At 36.8% G+C, this 23,613-nt stretch overlaps 1 protein-coding gene across 1 annotated transcript in view; it reads left to right on the top strand.

Annotated features, from left to right (window-relative positions):
- The window catches only part of LOC128741609 (uncharacterized), a 112,815-nt gene that overhangs the window by 1,195 nt on the left and 88,007 nt on the right, over positions 1-23,613 (top strand). The window contains exon 2 of the mRNA XM_053837549.1: positions 10,102-10,724. The gene's annotated coding sequence lies outside the window, so the exon portion shown is untranslated. The remainder of the gene's footprint in view (positions 1-10,101; positions 10,725-23,613) is intronic.

Below are 23,613 nucleotides of genomic sequence, written 5' to 3'. Positions count from 1 at the left end.
CCAATTTAATTCTACTATGTATATTTATTCTTGACAGATACGTATTTCGCCTACGACTTGCAGGCTTCCTCAGTGTCTGTTTTCGAACTAACAGTAAGGATAAGTATAGGGATAAGTTTTCTTTTTATTTAATTTCCAGGTTTCGTATTCTACTAAGACGCTCTAAAAACTTCAGACTTTGTATTTCTAATCGACATAGTTTCAGACAAAAGATAGAACAATCTACCCATTGTGGACAGCCTCCAACGATTGTATCGTGTATAGCAGCGGTTCCCAACCTTTTTTTGTCCGAGAACCCCTTGACGAAAAAAAATGTACCCCTTTCACAAAAAAATGTACCCCCCAATTTATATGACTTTATGTGTAACATTTTGTTGAAGAACATTGACCAAAATAGGTTATCAAGAATTCCTTCTTTAAAAACAATAAACAAAAATGTCGTCATCATCATCGTCCGCGTAGAGCCGAGCTGGCTCGTGATATTTCAAGCAGTCGTCTTCATTCGACTCGATTCTGGGTCACTCGTCACCAATTTCCTATGAGTCTCGCTCTGGCTCTGGTGATCATCCAGATGTCGCTTAGTCTTGCCGTCGCAAGTCGCTTTCGATTTGGTCAAGCTATCTTGCACGTAGGGTCTGTTGCTGGTGCCGGTGCCGAGCATTTCGATGCTCGCTCTTTGGATCACACCATTAAGAGTGATGTTGAAAAGCACACAGGATTAGCCGTCACTTTGTCTCACTCAACCTTCCCAGCATCTCGGAGGGACTCGAGAGTGCCCCCGAAATGCGCACGTAATGCATCACTCAATCCAATGTAGCTCTGATCAATCGCGATGGTTTATGCGAAAACCCATGTTTGTGTATCTGCCATAGCCGATCGACTGTATCGTATGCTGCTTTGAAGTCAATAAAAATGTGATACCTGGGCACGTTGTACTACTGACATTTCTGGAAGTTCTGCTGGATGGTAAAAATTTGGTCCGCCCTATTCAAGTGTTCGACCAATTTTTATGGTAAACTCTGTAAAAACTCAACTAGCAAGTATTTTCATATTTATGTTTATTGTCGCCGCTATTTCTGTGCTTCCTCGCATGAAAGAGCGTACTGTTTTTTACTTAAATGTAAGCAACTGCTTACATGTCATAAAAATTCTTCATCGAGTGAGCTGTCACAAAAGAACTCAATCAAACCCATTCGCTCCTGTTTTCAAGGTATGCCCGATCTGCTTTCATCTATGCTTCCGAGTTCCTGTTTGTATTTAGCACTAGTGATATCATCGATGGGGGCTTTGATTTGAGCGTCAAACATTTCGAAGACCCGCAAAGGCAACATCGATCCATGTGTTTATAGACTTGGTAAACTTCCCCCTTCCCCAATGTCGGCCAAATCAGAGTCCTATCATTGCTGCATTGTCAAAGGGTTTCAGGGTACAATTTTATTCAATTACAGTTCTACAATTCACAAATTCAAAGTACAATTCGTTTCAATTACAATTCTACAATTCGACTTACTATCAATGCGACTTACAATTAAAAATGCGCCCCAGGTGCTTTCAAGATTTACTTTTTGAAATCAATAAACAGGCCCTGCGCGAATTTTTCTCCAGTTCCACATCGTTGATGGGCTGCTACCTTAGCCACTCTGGCTGACGCCCCCTCAATGTTGACTTTCGCATGTCTCCGCTTAACGATCATCCTCAATATTTCATCTGAAATTCTGCTGGTGACGGGTAAATGCAACAATGACTCCAAACTAATTCGTATCTAACTTGCACTGGTTTGACATCTCTCGTCTCATCTTACACATCAAATAAAATTGTCCGCCATTACTGTCAAATTTTTCGCGAACCCCCTGAAACTTGTAGCGAACCCCCATTTGGGAACCGCTGAGTGTATAGTAAAACGCAAATTCCAGAAGATATTTTTACACTCAAATTATTTTATATACGATTAATGCATAATTAAATATAACAATTCTCTGTACTGTTACAGTAATAAATTATATAAGAGTAAAACAATTTATTCTTCACTTAGCTTTGGCATATTTTAACCCATTTCCTCCCAGCGTTGCGAAAACGCAACGCACTTTCATTCGATTATAGAGAAGGCCCGATTTAAGATAGGGTATGTTGCTACATCGTCGTAATTGCCTATTCCCGTCCTGTCCAACACAAATTATTAAAAATATCACCATTTTTATGACACACAATGCAAAACTAGTTATTCCCTAATATTTTAGTTAGTTGTCTATCATACGCAATCAATCAAAGTGAGCTGAGATCTATTCAAATGTTTTTTATCATTAAAGAAGTCCTACCAGCCAAATTTCCTACGTTTTTTCGTGCGACGAAGAAGACAATGTCGACTAATCGTTTTAATTTCCGTCATTCATAAATGAAAATAACTCACGCAAGGCATTGTCGTTATTCTACAGCCAGGAAAACTTGCCCGACCTGCAGAAATTTAGCAGAATAACATTTGTCATGCCGTCCTACACAAATACATGCGCGTTAGCTTCGTAAACATTGTTGTGATTTTTAGTTCGGACGATGAAAAATTTTGTTGGACGGATTTTAAAACGGTACGACGAATTTTAGTAATGCAGTCAGTTGCGTAATTTCAATAATATGCTTTGATAGTCGCTTTTCAGTGATTTCAAAGTTCACGGATCGGAAGGTAAGTGTGTTTTAGTCAAATCAGTACAAGAACTTTTGGAGTATTCACTAAATCCATCCAGCAAATGATGAAAATTAGAATGGCTTTCCTTATTACGACGAGAATTAGAAAATGACCCTATCAACTTGGACCCCGAGAAACAAAGAAAGATTGGAAAAAATTCTAATCGACCTGTTTTTGGTCAAAGGTCAGATGCTACATGTAACATAATTACAGCTGTGACAAAACAACAGGTTTTGCTATTTTTCAGACAGTTAAAGAAAAATGCTCATAAAACTCGATTTTACCTCTTTTAACGCCTGAGCTATCAATCAGTGTTAGTAAGAATCGGTTGCTTGCCAAAAAAAACTTTGTTTCATAATTTTGATTATTTTTGTAATTTTAAGATAGGTTTGGAGCTTTGCGTTGCGAAAACGCAACGCTAGGAAGTAACGATATTCAAAATTTGCAACGGGAACGTTTGTTTTCGTTCGTTCGCTACGGTGTTTCATTTGATATCGTTGCTTTTTAGTAAACAAATGAATGTAAATCTTATCTTTCGCTTATTTAACATATTCCGGAAACATTATAAAAGTTTATATAACTTAGAATTCGCAGCTTTAAACACTGATGGCAGATGGAGAAGCCGTTGTGATAAGAGCGTAATAAAATTGTTAAACTACCTTTGTCTCCGGAATATCTGGAGGAATTGAGTGATGGCAACGACAGTTTCATAGACCCAAATTTAATATTACAACCTTTCCGGAACGTGTTGGTAGGCATTTAATCATTTAGCATTTAGCATTCAAACTGCATACAATGCGTCTAGTGCAAAGATGGTCTCCAACCCAAATGTTTCGATATCTATCATAAAACATAACATGTAATACTCTAAGTCGTTCATTTAATCTTTATTAATACTCAAAATCACAAAAAAAAAAATCCCAAATTTGATTTAACGGTAAAAAAGTATGAAGCATTTATATGCATAATAATGAAGGTATGCAAAAACGGTATACCCTTAACGCCCAGCGTTGCGTTTTCGCAACGTAGCGTTGTGGGACACAGGGACAAAATTAAAAATACATGTCAGCGGCTTTTTCTTAGTTGACCTAAAAGAGAATTTTCCTGAAAGTTTCAACTTTCTATCCCTGCTGGGAAAAGTGTGGGGCTTAAGGGGTTAATCATTCCTATAAAATCCAATATAAAAATCATACGCATATGACTTAAACTAGACTTTCTGTCACATTGCAATCGTCTATTTCCAGAATTCTCGATAATTTAGGGATGTAGATTATTTCCAGTAACAATATCACTCCATTAAAACGTATTTGAATACATTTAAGAAAACAAAAGTGATATACACCCTAATAGATTAATTCACTGTCACCCTAATACTGTAACAAGATACGATCTATTTTATAAATAAACTTCTCCAAAGACACCTCCTCTGAAAAATTATGGATTTTTTCTTAGGTACGGCTTCGGTTTGATCTCACTGAGCCGAAACCTGGGGGATAATGGTAATGCCACATGGAAACTATTTTAAAGAGCTTTTCAGAAAAAAATATTTGACTGAGACCCAAAGTTTTTTTATGATCGCAAAGACATTGAATACATTCGCTTTTTGTTTTTCCATGGTGTGCAGACCAGAGAAACTCTAAGTTTTCATAAAGCGTCGAGAATACAATGGAGACGCATGGGTTTTGTTTTTACTTGTAATCAAAGAAATGCATCTCTAAAATAAAACACCTTGCAAGTCCATTGAATCGCAGTGGTCCAAGGTCCCCAACAAGGAAAAAAAAAGTCCATTGAATTTTCAAAAATTTATTTCTTTAAAAAAGAGTATCTCAAAAACTAAAAATGTTACATATCTGTTTTTTGATACCTTATGTAAACAACTAGCTTGCCATTGAAAGTATAACGAAAACATAAAAAATATTATTATTTATTATTTTAAATGCTTTAAGTGATTTTAAGAGTTTCAATGCTCTTACAAAAAATGTTTCTGCAATCATAAAAAACTTTCAACGTCAGTTTATTGTTTTTTTCTGAAAAGCTCATTAAAATACCTTTTAGGCGGCAAGAAAATCATTAAAATCGGTTCAATGGTTCAAAATTTAAGAATTTTCAAGGAAAGAATGGTTAATAAACCATAGTTCCTAGCGGAAACGGGATGTGCCTGTTAGCGTTACGGTATAGAAAAATCTCGCAAAGGATCGTTATGCAAAGCAAAGCAGAGCCTAGGTGCTACATTCCGTTATCGAAACTTGACATTCTGTTTTTGTACGACAGACTTCGCAGCCAGCTGTTTGACTACAGGACAATTGGAGGGCCAGTTGCAGCGATTATATTCACTCTAACAGCCTCTCGCACTCCAGATTCGAACATACGACGACTAGCTTATTTGGCCAGCAGCATACCTCGAGGCCAACTGTGAAGATCATGAAATATTAACAATAACAATATTACAAAATAAATGGATGTTACTTTGCGTATTTTACTATAGCATTTTTATACACATTCTGTGTATAACTACATATCACAGAAGTTAACTATAAAATACAAAGAAATACTCCCTGTTATGCATAAATTCATGAAATCTTCCAAATTTTCATGCCGCGTGCTTGAAATGACAACTTTGAAAAAAGATAGATAAAAACGGGTCAAAATGGTAGACAAAATCGGGGGTACCTAAAAACGGGTGTAGATTAAATCAGCTGTAGATATAATCGGAATACCACTGTATTTCATTTGTATGGGAGCATCTCCTTTTATAGGGGGGAGGGGTCATAATTTCCCTCCTGAAGAGGGGAGGGATCTCTATGCACCATAGAAAAAGAATTTCCCTCCCAAAACACCCACATGCCAAGTTTAGTTTCACTTGCTTGATTAGTTCTAAAGTTATGAGGAAATTTGTATTTCATTTGTATGGGAGCCCCCTCTCCTAAAAAACTGGAGGGGTCCTAATTCATCATAAAAAAAAATCTTGCCTCCAAAAACCTTTACATGCCAAATTTGGTTCTATTTGCTTGATTAGTTCTCGAGTTATGAGGAAATTTGTATTTCATTTGTATGGAAGCCCCCCTCTTAAAGGGGAGAGGAGTCATAACTCCCCTTCTAAAGAGGGGAGGGGTCTCAATTCACCATAGAAAAAATTCTTGTCTCCAAAAACACCCATATGTAAAATTTTGTTCCATTTTTGATTAATTCTCGAGTTATGCAGAAATTTGTGTTTCATTTCTATGGGAGCCCCCCTCTTAGTGAGAGGAGGGGTCTCTAACCATCATAAGAATCTTCCCTGACCCCAGAAACCCCTATATGTAAATTTTCACGCCGATCGGTTCAGTAGTTTTCGATTCTAAAAGGAACACAGGGACAGACAGACAGACAGAAATCGTTTTTTATAGGTATAGATTAACCCTTAAACGAACAACATCGTAAAAACGATGCGATCAAGCTAATGACTATTTTTTCATGAAAGGACACTCAAAAGAAGCTCAAGTTATGGTTTTCATGCAAAAATAGTTATCTAGGGGATCAAGAGGTAAGAAGTAGTCCAATTTCTCTTTTTCGTTTTTCATGTTTCACGCTCTACCCAGATATTATTTTCAATTCATATTCATTAGAAAATTAAAATGAATCATGTAAATTACTCGTAGAAAATTTTTAAGGTCAATCATATTGTTCTAGATGTCCTTTTTCTTTAAAAGTAAAATAGGGGAATATTCGCGCAATATTTTTTATGCAATTTTCCTGAATTCTCATATTTGAAAGATTATAACTCTTGAACTCTTATCATAATGTGAAGAAATCTGTTCTGAACACAGCTTTCATATTGTTAATACAAAATAAATTTGAAAGCGAAGGCCGTTTACAGGCGGTGTTAGAGGATTAATAGTTAGTCATACCTTCTCATTATAATCTAATCTATCTATTCAAATACATAGTTTGGTTTATTACGTTAATTTAAAACATTTGTTTCGTGCGAAAGCTAAATACAATATGGCGTATCTATACAGAATTGATCTTATTGTGGTTACTTATCAAACTTGTGATAAAAGTGATTAATATGGTAACATCCTGAACAAACAGATTTATTGCTGCTATTAAGAAGAATATTAGAGTTCAACACCGGAAACATTTTTTATGCGAGGTCGTATTGCCAAATTCTAGTATTTCTTTTGTCCCGCAAACAAAGCTTCATCAAAGCAAACTGTAAGTTGCACAAGAAAAGTTATTATCAATCAGTTTCCATATCACAGGAAGCAACTAAAATGTTGTTAGAAATTGAGATTGACTAACTGGATATATTTATTTTGCTAAAACAACTAGTTTTCAAAAATTGCAAAATATCGACAACCTGTTGATTTTATCTACCTATCATACCAAATTGCACGAAAAAATTTAATGTGCATATGCTACACAACTACGGAAACTAATGAAAATTTATTCTATCGGATATCTTATTATAGTCGCTATGAATGAAATCGATAAGGATGATTTAGCTTTTTACCAGAGCAAGATTTATGCTGTATAGCTTTGTAGAACAAAGCGAAAAGCTTCATGAAACTATGGCGGTGGCTGTCAAACAGTGAAAAGCTTAATCGGTTTTATGGCTACTTTCAGCAGAGCATTATACAACTAGTAGAGGTTATAAGAGTGGGCCACTTGGTCGGAAGGCAGTTTTATAGTGATCATCTGAAAGTTCTAGTGGAGCTCACAGTTTTATTAGCGGTTTTATAAAATTGGTCATGAAAACCACTAGAGGAACGTAATAAAAATTCAAATTGCTGCTTGGGCTGTGTGTCCCCGCCTAGTACTCATACCAACTCACGCTCATCGAAGTCGCTTTCTGCTGTTTTCGAGCTATGTCCAGGCGGTCAAAGTTTGTGACTGGTTTTTTGTTACCTATACCTAAGTAAGATATATCTAAAAATTTCAGTAAAAAAGTATAAAATAACACGCCAACCGAGACAAATATGGTACATTATGGCTTACGTACATTGTAGCAGACATACATTATCGTAATCGTCTTTTGGCAATCGTAAGCATTAAAGCGGTGATAAAATATGTTTTTAAATGATAAGTGAAACGCAACAATATAACGCAAATTGGAAGAGAAAAGGACTTTTGTTTCTTTCTAACGCAACGTTATATCCGAATGGCGCGTACTCATCCCATCATCGGACGGCAGCAGGGTTTTCCATGTCAGTACAGATATTATGATTATTATGAGGCACCAAATTAAATTATGTTCCCAGCGAGCAATCATGACGCATTTTTATTCATTTTTCCCATCCGTGTCGAGGAAAGGCAAAAATTTCACTCCAACATAACAGCGAGAGCTGGTGGAAACTGAGTTAAATATTGTTTTGATTATTATTGTGCTTAATTATGTTTTTCGAGGGAGGCAACGGTATTGTAGTATATATAGAGATGAAAACATCACAAGTTCGATTTGAAACCGTTGAAAATTTTGTTTCAAGTGCAACCATAATTTTAATTAGGCTTTTTGCTGTGGCGAACATTAACTATTTGCTTTACTATTAAAATATTCATATTTTCAAATTAATATCGTTTATTGTTGATAATGCCATATTTTGAGACAGTCTATACATTCACTGTTAGGTGACCCGAGGATGATTTTGAACTTTTAATTCAAACGGTAATACGAAAACTATAATTATTTCGATGCAACAGATTGATTAACAGAACAAATTAAAACGTCTGTCATTCCGGGCATGTCAGGGCATGCATTTCTGACACTTGGAACAAATAGTGTCAGCACTGCCGGAAGGCATTCAATCTAGAAGCGTCGACGAATGGGCTCTATTTTATACTGACTGATGCAATCACGTCGCACAGTTTGGTGCCACAAATTGTCAGCGTGATTCAATCAGTGATTGCGGTACTTTTTCAACAATTATCTGTATCGATACGCCCGCGGCAGATCTTTTTGCTCGCATGAAGAAACTATAAATTGTGAAGCGCGCCGCGGTACTTTTCAACGTACTATGAATGGTTCCAAAATGAAAGCGTCTGTCTCGAGGCTGTAGAAATAAGTATATTCACACGAAGAGTTAAACTGTCAGACACTCCCGGTGTTGATAAAATGGCAATAGAAAAAATGCGTCCTATGAAAGTAACATTAGAGGAAAATTAGGCCTTTATTTAGTAATAATTTTTTCTCTTAAATGTAGAGTTGAAAATTAATTTTCAATTTTTGTTCGTTTCTTTGGAAATTTTTATTCCAAATATCGGCCGATATCAGCGGCCTTCTGGCCGCCTTTCAGGTATGAAAGCCAAAATAGACGACAACCAAAAAGAAGTGTTTTAGTTTAAAGGGTGTCCACGGTAAAATTTTATTTTATTAAATTTCGCCTCCGTATCCGAATGCTTGTTTTGTACAACCTCAAAATCGACTTGGTTTACATATTTACCCATACTTTCTTCTCTTCTTCAACTGTTTTGACTACTTTAGGATGTTTCAGAAGATTCTGCTTCGTAATAGCCTAGTATTTCTCGATTGGCCGCAGCATCGGTGTATTTGAGGGATTATGGTCTTTCGGCACGAAATCGACATTATTTACCTTATGCCACTTCAGCACGGACTTTGCACAATGGCATGAAGTCAAATTCTACCAGAAGATCGTAGGACAGTTGTAAGACTTCAGAAGAGGAAGAAATCGCTTTTGGAGACACTCATTCAAACGATTCAAACACACCTGTCAATGTTTATGGTACCTGGGGTCGCGAAAGTACTCCGCTTTCCACATGAACAAATTGCTTGCCAAATTAAGAATTTCGGAGCATTTTTTGTTTTCGGAAGTTCTTTGGAATATCAAACTTATCCTTTGCAGTAGGTAGAAATTGAGATTCCCAACTTTTTGCCGATGGCACGATGTGACAGATTGTGATTTTCGATGTACTTGTGCAGAATCTTTTCGCAAACGAGCTGTTCTTTCGACGGCATTTTTCATATCTTTGCGCACCTGATAAAAGGATTCACACAGTATAAACAATGCACTTTGAACTTTCTCCATGCAAATTTTCAATGGATTTTACCCAACGTTCCAAAACTTAGAACAATTTGAGTGTGTTGCAATTTTACAGTGGGCATCCTTTAATTCAGCGTTTTGCTTTTTTGGTTTTGCTGCAGTTTCCATTTCTCACCATTCGATGTGTTTCAACTTTTCAGTAGTTACTTTAATGGTTACTTTTAATCTTGATACTTAAATTTCGGCAAACAATTAGTGAGTGGCTCAGATTTCCAACAGCTGCATAAAAATTTATTAAGCAGAGTTAGGGTAAATTTAAAGTGTAGTGTGTAGAATGAGAATTTTAATATATTCATATACTAGAATTAAGGGTTAATACTCATATTCCGTCTACTAACAGATTAAATTGTTTCCATTCATCACGCGTTTTATTTTTAATTTTTCCAGATCAACGTCTCTTTTAGCCGCCAAACTTTATGAACACTCCACTGAAGTGAACATCTGTTTCCGCAATCAACGGGCTGAATAAATCGTTGGCGGCAAAACCGCCAGAGGACGGTCTCGGAGCCAGCCAGTGAGTGCAGTGTTATAAAAAGTGTAAAATTCAGTGACATCGCAGAGGAACAAACTGACAAGCGAAAAACAAATATTTTCTTTTCACTGTGAACCTTCCGGCCAGTGTGTGAGCTACTGCACGCTTGTTGGGTATGTTTGATTAAACAGTCGGGAATAGGCTTATATCTCTACGAATGTCACACATAAATGCGTGCCGTCGTGTTTGGCTGAATGTGTTGCCTATATAAAGTGTTTACATCCTCTCAGATTTGCTAGAATTTTTTTGTGCGTTCACTAGGAGTTGGAGATCGTGCGTGATAACTCGCCAGCCGCCCCCGTCGTATCGCTTGATTGTGTCACTGGACGGCTGAGCATTGCATATATCATGTTTCTGCTGCTCGATGATACGAATTGCTCAATCATTGCCATCGTATTGTGAAGCATCAAACGAATGAAGGACGAACGTTTGTAAGCGATTTAGTCCCGTTTGTGTTCCGTCAGTTTCAACAGTGTGAGTAAGTATACGAACCAAGGACATCTATTTGCACACTGCACGCAAGTCAAGAGTTAAATTGGTGTTTACGTAACAAACATGAAATAAAAAAAAATATTCGAGATATTGCCATGATTTTGCAGAAACGATTGCATGGTATTTGTTTCTGTCTGTTAGTATGGTACTAATCTGTATCTAATTCGCAAATAGTATAAAATCTTTCGCAGGGATTATCCACTTCTGACCAATGGAAGTGCTAACTAACATTTTTGTTATGTATGTAATCGCTAATCAAGTGCTCGTTTTCCTGATATCAACTACATAAGAATTGAATGTGTTATGTACTGTAAAACCATTTATTCATATATCATGTGGTTTTAAGGTTAAAAATGATACGCCTGATAGATATTTCCTTTTTCTTCACGAAGAACACATAATACAAAGTACTAACAGCTGTAAAAGAAGCCTACGTTTTAGTAGTAATAAATAACTAAATATTTATTCCATGTTCAACTCAAATCAAATCAAGAACAAATCACGATACGAATTATGTGTGCCGCTAACGGTTCACATATGATATCTTCACAATTTTTCCTCCAGTAACCTATTATTGAAAGACGAACAATAAAGTGGTTTTGACCATCTGTACAATTCCTGTACAAACCGCATGTAAATATCATAAATCTTTTCAATTGCATCACTAATTGATCAGGAAAAGGTATTCATGTCTTTTGCGGGAACGTAAACTAATTGACTATTTTTATCCGCATTTAGTAGAATATGAAAAGCCAATCAGGCAATCAGTGAATGGCAATCATTACGCAATGACGCGACGGTTGCCCGTCATCCCGTAAACCATGTGGTATGATGATAGGGTGATTTATATATTTTGGACATGCGTTAAGCGTACTCTATTTTGGACTTTTACGGCAAAATCAAATGGAAAATGTCCAAAATACAGTAGGCGTAACGCTTGTCCAAAATAGATAAATCACCCTAGTCAGCAAAAAATTTCACGCTGTTTCTACAGTAATAAAGCACTACTCCACTACTGTGGCACTCCAGTCGATATGAATTAACTAATACATAACATAATACATATTCTAATGTGTAACGAAATGATCTATTTTGCGCCATGGTTATTACTTTGACTAATCCTACCATAACATAGGTGCAAAGAAGAAATTTCCTCAAGGTAAGCTTGAGAGACTTTTCCCAGTATTTTATTTAAAAGGCTTTTAAATTGTAAACGCCTTGCCCTACACCACCTTCCCGTGAAAAAGGTACGGCAAACTTGGGATAACGACGGCAAGCGACAGGAAATGCCAGTCAGCAGCGACAGGAATAATCCAATGATGATTATGCATTTACATCATTAAGCTATTTTCGTGATTAATAGATGAGGTTGTGGATGGGTATAAGCTGTATAATGAAGAGCCACAGATGAGCTGCCACTGTCAATTACAGTCCCGGTAGTCTTTCCGGAATTACTCAGCAAGCCAGAAGGTTTCCATGCTCGGGTGATTGTTTCTGGGTGTACATGAAATAAGATTAAAATTTAATCGCAATAAAGCGATATAAAGTGCCATTGTGGTGTAATTTTTTATATTCAACTTTTTACGTGTATCATCTGGATCATAGCTAAACCTGAGATATATTATTTTCAGTGCTACACATTAATCAATCTTGCTTGATAAAAACGCAATACTTCTTAGGCTAAGTATTTTTGTCGATAATTGTAGTATTATTGTTGAAATTTTTTGATAATTTCTTCTAAACATAAATTTTCTTCGTCAAAGCCCAGAAAGTTTTAAAAGTTTATCATACAGCTTGTGAATTACCAGATTCAGCCTATTAGGTGCTTAGTTTTAGCTACTTCTGCAGCGGAAAAGTCTACACATCTATTCTCCCTTTGGTATATATAACGCTATAATTAACACAGTACCTAGCTTTTTCACCACATCATGTACTTATGCTGAAGGACCACTTGAAATAATCACTTATGTCCAACTGTCTATTGTAAGGTTAACGGGGCCAAGTTTCTGAGGATTTTACCACAGCACATTGAACATGAAATTTCTCACTAATTCACGTTATGAATCGTGACTGTCGAGAGTTTTTAAGCGATGGTTGAAAATATTGATAATTCACAACCAATTAAAAATGCTATGAGTATTCGGATTTAATGGATTCATAATAAAACGACATTCAAATAAGAAAAAGTTGAAATGCCATAAAAGGGATCTATTTTTTTTAATATTGATTATTTGATTATTTATTATTATTGATAGTTTTAATAATATTTAATGTTGAACTGAATCGAATGTAGGCTAAAATGGGCTTGAAATTAGACTGAAGAGAACTGACATCACTGCATAGTCGTCCGGAATACTTGCACCGTGGCAGGGCCGCCGTACTAACCTCCGCCACTCTCCGTTTTTCATTTGTACTCCACCAAAAATAGTCTGCAATGCCTTTCATCTTCCGTAAGCAAAGTTACAGTCTCAAGTCGGTAGAGGACTACCGGTCTGACTAGTGTTTTGTACATCATCAGCTTTGTGCGGCGGTGTATACTCCTTGATCGAAGCGTCTAGCGAAGGAAAAACTATCCTGTTTATTGTATAAAAAAAAATAATCCGACTACATGTGCTCTTTATGACCTAAAGTTACATAGTTAAAATATCACAAGCTTCTTCGAATATATTGACGAAAGATTTTTGTGGTCAAGTTGAAGTCAAACAAGTGATACACCTCTTGGAATCGTCCGCTCACACTAATCATACGATGTTTATTGCCGTACACATTGTTTCTAGGGTTGTCGTAGCCATCGTTGCATCATAGTATACGTTGTGGTGCATAGATGTGTGGTTGACAGTGTAGTTGTAGTATAGAAACAACTTTATGCTGCACTGATTCGATTCGCGAAATCCACTATTCTTCATAGGGTAACCAAACAATTGACGCGAACTTGAGAATTGATCTTATCAATGAGTCATTTAAGATTTCAACCAGTCACACAGTCTATCCGAGAAGCCGAACGACGAAATTTGGCGTACAGTATTTCATGGTCCACTGTGTCGAAAGCTGCTTGGATAAATGTATATACCGCATACATTTGCACGTCACTGTCCATATTGCTTATACAAAAGGAAGTAAACTCACAGAGATTCGTCTCTACAGTACACTTGTGGAAGAACCCGTGTTGATAGGGCGTTATATAGTGTTTGCATGCCTCAAAATCACTTAATTCAGTATGATCTCAAAGCATTTCCATCCAGCGCACAGCGATGTTATCCCACGATACTTGGTAATATCTGTTTTGTACCCTTTTTTGTATATTGGTGTCATACACGAGCCTTTCCAGGCTGTGGGGAATGTCCTAATTTGCAGTGAAATGTTGAAAATTGCTCGCATATGTTCTACTAGAACTCCAGAACATTTTTTAGCACGCACGATGGGATGCCATCTGGCCCAGCAATAGATGATGACTTCAACCTCGCGATTGCCGTAAACACGATCTCAGCACTGATACCGAAAACATCCATGTCAATAACGTCGGCGGGAATTAGGCTCGACTTCCAGCTTCGTTGAATCTCCTTACCTGTATTGTTGTCGGCGGTGACCAGAGATCCCTAATATATGAACTCATTACCCATTTCCATTTCCATTCATTATGAATATTGGATACTTCGAGTTGAACGGATACAAAAATGCTTCATCCGTAAGATTTGCAGTATGCTACCCTGGAGTAACCCCGATACTCTGCCGCCTTATGAGGAACTTTGTCAACTAGTAGGAATTGCGCCTCTTGAGCAGCGACGAAAGGACATCATCGTCAAGACTGCTCATAAGATTCTGTTGGGTACTCTGGACTGCCCTGCTGTCTTATCGCGGCTTCAGTTACACTACCCTCGTCGACCGCTACGGAATCTTCTCGGAGCTTCTGCGTGTCGATTCGCACCGTACAAATTATGGGCTTTATGAACCAATTCGTCGAATGACTTTGGAGTATAATCGTCGTGGAAACAACATGTTTTTTTAGCTACTTTTGTACATTTGTAAAGTGTGTGTATTGTATTTAGTAGTTTTTTATTGATTTGTTCCTATTGATTTATGTTTGTACAACTGTTTCAAAAGATATTGGGTTTTTGTGCCGCTTTGAGTAAGAATATGAGACTTACTCAAGGTGGCTTTTCACAATCTAATCACAATTCATTAAGACTCACTGTCGGATGAAGTAAATAAATAAATAAATAAATAAAATTCCAGTTAATGGTCATCAATAGTTATTGTCCGTGGGAGGCGAGCGTTGCTTTCTCTGGAGCCTTTCCCTACTATATATTTGGACTTTGACGCATTAATTTGTAATCCAAATCCTCACAGCCTCCGTATTTAGTCTAGTGTAGAATACCATCACAATTCCAAAATTTCTAGTAATGATGTCAAAGTCATCTGCGAAGGCTAGCAGTTGGTTACTTATGCCGAAGAACGTTCCTCTCGTTTCATTATCCACTCGCTGGATCACCCCTTCAATAGCGATGTTAAATATCATTCAGGATAGTCCATACTCTTGTCCCAACCCGCTACGCCAGTGATAGCCAAACTGCGGCCCTTCGTGATGATTCATGCCCGCGGACTGATTTGAAGAATGGCGGACTTATGAAGATTTTTTTTTGATGGCACAGGGGTCACTCAGTTCAGTCGTAATACCTCGTGCATATTGCAGATGTGATTGCTTTCAAGTCTAAATCTTTGGGTGATTCCTAAAAATCGGTTTTTGCTACTGCCGATTTCACATTTTGTTATGCGTAAAAATGGCCAGAGGTCATTGCGGCCCGCGCACTCCAGTGAAGATCTGATTTGGCCCGCACCACGCCTATGCCTGGGCACCACTGCTCTTCGCGATTGGAAAGGATTCGAGAGTGCCATCGAAACACGCAAGCAGCACATCACTTGCTCCAACCACACTTTGAGCAGCCACATCACTTTGTCCGGCAAACCGTCCTCGTGTGTTGTCTGCCATAGCTGTTTGCGCTCGACTATTTCGTATGCTGCCCTGAAATCCACGAAAATATGGGCATGTTGAAGTCCCGACATTTCTGGAGGATTTGTTGGAGAGTAGAAATTTGATCCGTAGTAGCACGAACACCCATAAAGCCCGCCTGATACTACCCTACGAATTCTCTTGCTATTGGGGATAGACAACGTAACAACCTTGTAGACGGCGTTGATCAGCGTAATGCCGTGGTAATTACCGCAATCCAGCCGGTCACTTTTTTATAGATGAGATAAACCACAGCTTCCCAAATCCTTGAAATTATCAAGTGAAGTGTCGTTGTTAGTGGTTCTTTGCCATTTCAGAAGAGTTCTGCCGGGAGTCGGTCCATTCCGGCGGCTCCATTATTTTTTATCCGATCGATTTCTCGCGGGATCTCTTCGAGAGCGGGAGCCGGCACGCTGTTATCGTTTGTAGGCACTCCTAGGTTGACTTCTGTTCCGTCTCCTTCTATTATATCGCCTTTGAGATGACCTTCGAAGACCCAAGTAACACACAAAACAAGTTAGAAAATAATATTCGTGGAAATTAGTCGCTTAAGCGTACTATAAACGTACTTTGAAAACATATGTCGTTATTATTAAGGTTTTGAGATGTTTTGGGATAACATGAATTTATTTGACAGCTCATATCTAATGTATAATGTTTGTTTTGTCAACATGTCAACATGAAGTTTTTATTACGTCACCATTACTAAATTTAAACTACTGGAAGAACAAGTTGTAGCTTATGCTATAATAACGTTTTAAATTGGTATGAAATAACCTGATACATACTTCTTTCAATTCTTGTTTCATTAGACTTAAGTTTTTTGCGCTTTTCAGGTAATAGAGAAGTTCTGATATATGTAATATTATACTATTCGATAACAAGCTGTGTTGCTTGGGGAACTGCTTCCACCTGTCGACCACATCGCATTCGTTTGTAATCAGGTTTCCCACCTCGTCCACGTATCAAGCTCGGAATGTATTCTTTCCAATATTGGTTCACCTTCTCATAGACTTGCACATCGCATCAGCCCGGAAAGCTGTAGCCTTTTCACGATCTCTGTCTTTCTTCTGGCGCTCGTTCCTTCTCAGGATCGCGGTCAACTCACTTCGCGCTCGTCGATACATGGTCAAATTCCCCCTCGATGTAATGCTTGGATAGTTTTTCCAAGCTCTGTTTTTCTTCTCCACCGCTTGTTCGCCTTCCCTGTCAAATCAGTTTTTTTGTGCACTCGAGTTTTCTTCACTTAGCAGCGCGGTTGCGGATTCATTAACAGCTAAGCGCATTCTGCTCCAACAGTCCTCGAGAGTCGAAGTACCAAGCTCCACAGTGAAAGATAGAACTTAATCGAGGTGTTGTCTAATTGCCGGATGTCCCGAATGGCGAGGAAAGTGGTTTTGACGTCGTTAGTTTTAACCGCACACATATTGCTACTAGTTATTTATCAAAATTGATATCCGTACCCCATAGGAAGCGTATATTGGCGATGTACGAGAAAAATCGGCCATCGAAAAGATACTTGAAATCTTGTTTTAAATTATACTTAAATTTGGTTTGGTTTATTGGTTTGGTTTGACCTGAATGTGGACTTGATTTCCTGGGATAACCTAAACTTATACGATATCCATTATATCGAAATCCGAACGAGCAACAGCGAGTAAGGACAGCATGCGCCCCGATGGTCAAGTCGACTGAAGGCCGCATCATTCGATCGAAGCCTATCAGAAAATGTTACTTACCAGCTATTCAATTTCGTTATTCAAAGTCGTCTGGAATAAAAATTTACTTTCCAATTTCGTTACCAAAAACGTTAACATAATTCTCACAAATTACTTCACGTGATGCAGGTTTACAAACTTCACCTTCCAGGAAACTATACTTCATGGTCAATCTATTCCCGTTAACTCACTGTTCCTGCTGTCGACTCTGTCTACACTGTCTTCACGGTTGTCTACTCTCCCCTATACAAATCTTTATGCCAGGCATATAACACAGTTTAAGGCATCACAGGTTTTAGACTTGCATCTTCCATTTGGAACGCATCTATCTGCTTAGTTTATCGAAGAATGGAACTTGTCGAACTCTTTGAGTAAGATGGGATAGAGCAATGAAATTTCCTCATCTTTTTAGTTGGTTTTGGAACATACAAGAAACATTTTTCATTCTAACATTCAAGAAACACATTTTACAACCAGAATCAGCTTTTTGCCTGGATGCAAGGAACAGTAAAGCCATTATTTAAAATCTTTTTGCAGCATAGATTGGTTCTGGTTGGCTGTGCACTCAATCTTGTGCATATGCATATCTAAACAATGCACATTCAATACCTGTCTACTGGGAAGACGTATCCGATAAATTACCAAATCGTTAAATCTGCCGTGAACGTCGATATATTGAGAGGCAGCTCGTAGAGAGTGACGGCTCCTCTCGAGCTTCGGAAATAATCGTAAATAATTGCATCATCGACTGAGGAGTAGAACGTAGAACGTTGCCCACGTCCTGCTATCATGCTAATAAATAACCCAGTGCTCATAGGCAAAACCAGTTTGCTTTCGTACAATTTAGGACATAAAAACTATTGAAACAGCTGTGGTAAAAGGCTTATCTTTTTGTAGCATTTTTCTCCGAAAGACTATAAAAACATCAGTAATTTATATTTATTGAGTTTGGTCAACGAGAATTATATTTTATATTTGGTTTTTGACGACAATCATCAATATATCATAGATTTAGTGTTGGGAAATTTTTTTCCTGTTCTAGTGATGACAAATGAAATCTAAACGTTAACATGGCTTGACGCAAAGCATATTTTATTTTGACCAAATCATAAAACAAGTCGAATTCCATTTATCCTAACCGAAATTGCATTAAGCTACATAGTTAAGTTACGTTTGGAAACCATACTAGACGGGTAAGCTGAGTTAATTCCTTAGGTTATCCTTCATTTCAAAATTGTCGTTTTGATTGTTTAATGTGTATCGTATGAACACCTACGTTAATCTGTGTGCTGTCTTATAAATAATATTCAATCACTAGAGGTAAATTCCTTAAAGTGCTTTCTAAGGTTAAAGATTTACAGATTCACGGTATGGTAATGTCAGTTAGCAGAGAAATCCCATCCAACAACCATAAATTCAAGCAAAAGTTTTAAAGCATTAATCACCGATAACTGGGAGTTACGGAGGATTATCGAAAGTTAAATATTTCACTTTAAAACTTCACTGATATTTTTTTGTTAGCTGCTAAAAGAAACCACACGTTTATGGTATGTCTGGCCGATGTGCAGTTAAAAGTATAATGTTCCAGAATGAATTATAGCTTCCTCGGAACAAAGATTTTCAGCATGAACAGACACAATTGAAATCTCGAAGCGATCAACCAAAACGGTTGAAATTCAACGCATCAACGTACTTATATAACTGCGGACAGCGATGGGAAAAATATATACGATATAGTCACCGCTGCTCCGTTTGTGTATCCAATAATACTGTCCTTTACCTTAATTCTCAATTCAAGCGCTCTTTTTTCCGGCCGATAAATTTTGTGCCAAATACCTACTATTGAGAAGTAGTCTGGCGAGAATCGTCGTCGCCTGATAGCAATCAATGGAAGGTGGTGCACATCTCTACACATATGTAGGCTAAAGTCGAACTGGAAGGATTATTGTCGTTCGCAACGTTTACAACCACGCAAGTTTCTGAATTTATCGACATATGTAGGAGGAAAAAACTATTATTTTATCGAGCATTCATGCTAGATTTTTGGGTCACTTCGGAGCAAGAAATCAAAGGATATAGTTCTTGAAAACTGTAGAGCATGGGCGGTAGCATCATACACTCAGAAGATGGTATTTTTTCCTATTATTTTCTACAAGTTTTTAGATAACATTCTATCAATTAATTTACTGAATTTTCACTGATTCTACTGGCAACGTTTGTAGTATAAGACAAATTGTACATTTTCTACATTGAAATTTTTACGTTGTGAAAAAAAAAAACGTTTCGAAAATTTATGGTGAATTGCATGTTGAAATGCAGGTTTGTTTCGTCAATGAAATGTGTAAATTCTTATTTAACATTTTTGCCTAATTTTAAGATGTCAAAAACTTCTATTTGAGTCTACATTGAGTTCATACTAGTTACAGAAGATGGTTATTTGTATGTATGTTATAAAAATGAACTCATATACTCGACTATGTGAGGTAAGGTCCGAAATAATTTCTTTTGCATACGTTCCTGTTACGCATTCATTGAAACGTGTTGACACGGAACGGTAGAGAAAAGTTGCAGGATAGAATTATTGAAGCAAGCAAAATTTATAGCAGGTCTGATTCAAAACGGCTTTATTACTCTTGGCAGCATTAAAGTTTTGGATTGATTGGTTTACCTACTATTTAGGCTGTGTTAGTAAGAATAATCGTAATCGTCATCGTATATTTTCGTGATTTAAAAGGCCTTTGCCAATTCCAACAACAAAAAACAGAACTTTTCATTGATTGAATAATAGCTTCATCAAACGAAATCATAATGCATTAATATGTGAAATAATCAATTCAAATTCTTTAAAATTGCCAATAAATTTTTAATTTATCACTATTCGGTTACTTTATTTGCAATTATGTCCTACGATAGTGGACAAATTTTTAACAGTAAAGTTCATTATTTGACTAGGTTTCAACTTAGGTATATCTTTTAAAAACAAGAATTAGCGATAATCAGTTATACATATTCTATACAGCGTTTGTAAAACAGGAGACTGGCAAATAGAAACAGGATATTTTTAGATAATACGTTTTAAAAGACTCGGCCCTTTTGAACGTTATTACCGGTCTTCATCAGCTGAAGCTATGTGTAATTATTGGTGACGATGATCAGCACCAACGTAATTATTTCCCCGGTACACTTCATTGGACCCGATGATTTCAGTTGCAACCTTCACTTCAGTGCATAATTACGTTTTTGTCCAATCAACTTGTTCTAACGATTGTGCCATTTTTCAACTTGCTTTCCTGTTCATTCGAGCTGCAGCACAACCCGAGCAGGAGGGAAGAGCAAAATAATATCAAAATGTGTTATTGGAAATCGAATAACTCATATGAAAATTTAGTCTTGTTTTGGCTGACATAGTTGGTAAAATAACAAAAAATAATATCAAAATTTTACTCCTTCAAGGCCAAAAGAATAAGTATTTGTGTTATCTGAATAACAAAGCAATAACATGACTGTATTCAGAGTTTAGAATAACATATTTTAGTATTATTAAGGTACTGAATAACAAATGTAGTAGCATATGAGCTATTAAAAAATCATTTTATAAAATATTTATAATCCAAAAATTTATTTAATCATTAAAAAAAGTTATGAAATATTTCGTATGTCATTTTAAGGTCAAAATAAGATATGATAACAAAATCAGTTATTAAACTCATCTTACAACCACTGTTTTAAATATCTACTCAATAACAAAATGTGTTATCAATGTATCTCCATATCTTTTCAATAGCAAAATATAGCATTATAACACAGTTTGATATTGTTTTTATATTATTTTGCTCTTCGCTCCTGCTCGGGAATCGAGCACATCCTAACAAATGGACCAGAGAGTTGGAGATAACTTCAATTTGACTCTTGTCACTTCCTTAGTTTAGACAACTGTTCTCGATTTCCACAGACGCATACGTTTTCTCAACATAAAGGCATAGCCGACACCATGGTGGTCTCCTTCCATAATCCAAACACAGCAGGTATAATCTCAGATGGGAGGAATTCTAACGGCTGGTCCTATTTGAAAATCGACTGAATAGTCGGATTGTGTCCAAACTAAGCTAGCCAATTTGTTTTGTGACATAAAATTAGCATTTAGACAATTGGCTTCAACCGAATTTAACCAGAGCATTGTCAAAATTGTTGACGACATTGGGTATTAGGTTTTAAAATGATATACAATTTCCCTAGAATTTTCTCATTAGAAACAGATTACACGAACAAAGTTTTCTTTATAACCAGTTAAATAGCTGGGGACCGGCAATGTTTTTAAACAAATATACTTTGTGTTCTATCTTTTTTTGAATATTTTGTTCCTAATGAGGAATATTGTATAATATTTTTTTCTTTAAATTGTATCTTTACCTAGGGAATACTAAATTAAAAGACACCTTGGTGTCTTAATCTGTCGACACCCACTAAACCTAGTTCATAGAATAAACAACAGCAGCTGGATTGATAAAGTTTAATTAATTAGCACCTTCACTGGAGAAACCTGTTTGATCACACAACTTAATCTGTTTACTGTTTTCTAAACATAAACTGTTAGCCTTCTAACTTAATTACTAAGCATATGTATGTGCCTCCTAATAAGTTGAAAGAGAACGCATCTAAACTTGAAACTACACGTCGCAGCACTCTACCGACTTTGGTTATTCTACATTTTCTAAAACATCAGTGCTGAATCATTATAGCAATGGCGCCTAATAAATCTCATTGAAATGTGCTTCAACCTCAAATTGATGAAAACATCGTTAAACATCTTTTCAAGCTATTTTAACGAGTTTGTTTTTCTCTATCGACACAATTTTTCCACAGCGTCGAACTACGTGCAAAGCATAAATATAGTAAACACGGGCCGCATACTAAACAAAAACTAAAATAAATTAAAAAGACGAATTAAAATACCACCGTCACGTCGCCACCAGTAGTTGGCTGTCATCGACATTCTATTGGACACAAGGTCGTCTAATATCCGCGCTGGGACTGGCAATTGCCACTTTCTAGCCATCTTCGTTGTGCCTCCACCGAATTGCTCATAGTGACTGGAACATAAATTCTAATTAGCAAAACACGTGTTTCGGCACTTTCGGATTTCACTGCAGGCAACCGTAAGCAAACAAACAGGCGCTATTATTCGCGCCTCTCTGCTATGATACCGCAAAACCATTCGTGCCAGGATTAAATGTCTTAATTCCGTGATAAAGAATTATCGCCTCAGCGAATCTTGCCAACCGTTTGCCGGTCCGATGTAGCATTCGTCATGATGCCACTATGATCTAACGCCAATGAGGCACTTTGGCTTGGCAAAATTACACCTCGAATTACGGATGGGTAGGTCTAAGGATGGGTAGCATTGCATTGAACGTAAACAGAACAATGGCAATCGTAAACTGTGGTTGCTCCTAGAAAGAATGTCTACTAGGAATATGGCGCTTGAATGTATGTCTGCACTTACACTATGCAGACACGAATATTTTACGTAAACGTATTTAATTTGAAACGTAAATAAAATTTTAATTTTTAGTAAACGAATATTTAGAACAGAAAATGATGAAAGTCGCAACTAGTTGAAATATCAAAACTTTATTATTATTGAATTTTTGTTAAATATTTAGCTCGAACTCATGTTATTATTTTGAACATTGATTGATTGATTGTTTTGTTCAACAGCAAATTTTTTTTAATATTTTACGAACTACGTCAGTTCAAGACCACACTCTGGAATAAACCCTTCAAATTTTGCTAGCCTTCAAATAAACATCTCTACAATAAAACCAAGGTCTCCATGCTATGCTCCGTTTTTATTCAACAGAGTCTACAGCTGTGACAATTGCAGGTCTAGTTACCTCCCGTTTTGGGCTTATAATGTATAAGTGGGAGCTTTAAAAAAACTCACACGGGTAAAAATTCGACCTCTAAAATAAGCAAAATGACTCATTATTTCAGGATTCTAGCTTTTGTTTTATGAAAATGAATTTTAATGAATAATAATAACACGAGCTCCTTGCGGTACAGCACAACCCAAGATCATGAATTTTGTACTGCCTGATATGGCAGTTTAGTCATGATTTCACAGCATTTCAAATTTGATGATTTCATGA

This window comes from Sabethes cyaneus, chromosome 3, assembly GCF_943734655.1.
Source record: "Sabethes cyaneus chromosome 3, idSabCyanKW18_F2, whole genome shotgun sequence".
Taxonomy (NCBI): Eukaryota; Metazoa; Arthropoda; class Insecta; order Diptera; family Culicidae; genus Sabethes; species Sabethes cyaneus.
This window is presented reverse-complemented; position numbering and strand designations above follow the sequence as displayed.